Consider the following 597-nt stretch of genomic DNA (forward strand, 5'->3'; position numbering starts at 1 on the left):
GTCGTGGGTGGCCAAGAGGGCCCACTTGGAGAAAGGGGATCTCAGCAGGAAATGCGAAGGTTGCAACAAGCCGGCCGGCTTGTTGGCGAAAGAGAATCAACTAGTTGAGTTCTGATCTGAGTAGGCTCATAATAGGGAATACCCTCACCCTGGGAACCGGGGCCTGGCCATCCTTCGTTTGCGGTCGACGTTCCGGCAAAGTTTGTCCGTCGACAGCTGAATGTTTCGACCTGGTTCGATTCATGGTCGCATCTGGTTTTCCCGGGGGCCGACGCCCCCTTATAGTCGTATGGGGCCAAGCATTGATCTATATCACTTCAGAAGAAACTTTGTAACAGTACTTACCTTCTCCTTGGTGAGTCGAAGTGGGGTTCCGTCCTCCCTTGCCTTGCGACCTAGGTCTTCCGTTTCTCAGCTTTTCATAAACTCCTGCTCGAGCGACTCGGCTAACTCAGGTTCTTTCGAAGAACACAACACAAAGATTTGGAAAGAGAAATCAACACCTTGCTTGATCCATTGAATGATCAAACCATTTTTCTTTGAATACTCAAGGAGATTTGGAGGACCTGCGAGGCGGGAGGAAAGAGCGATCGCAAA

This window comes from Aristolochia californica, unplaced genomic scaffold, assembly GCF_029961685.1.
Source record: "Aristolochia californica isolate CCGP_79_NKW_82.1479 unplaced genomic scaffold, dmAriCali1.0.hap1 SCAF_96, whole genome shotgun sequence".
Lineage (NCBI taxonomy): Eukaryota > Viridiplantae > Streptophyta > Magnoliopsida > Piperales > Aristolochiaceae > Aristolochia > Aristolochia californica.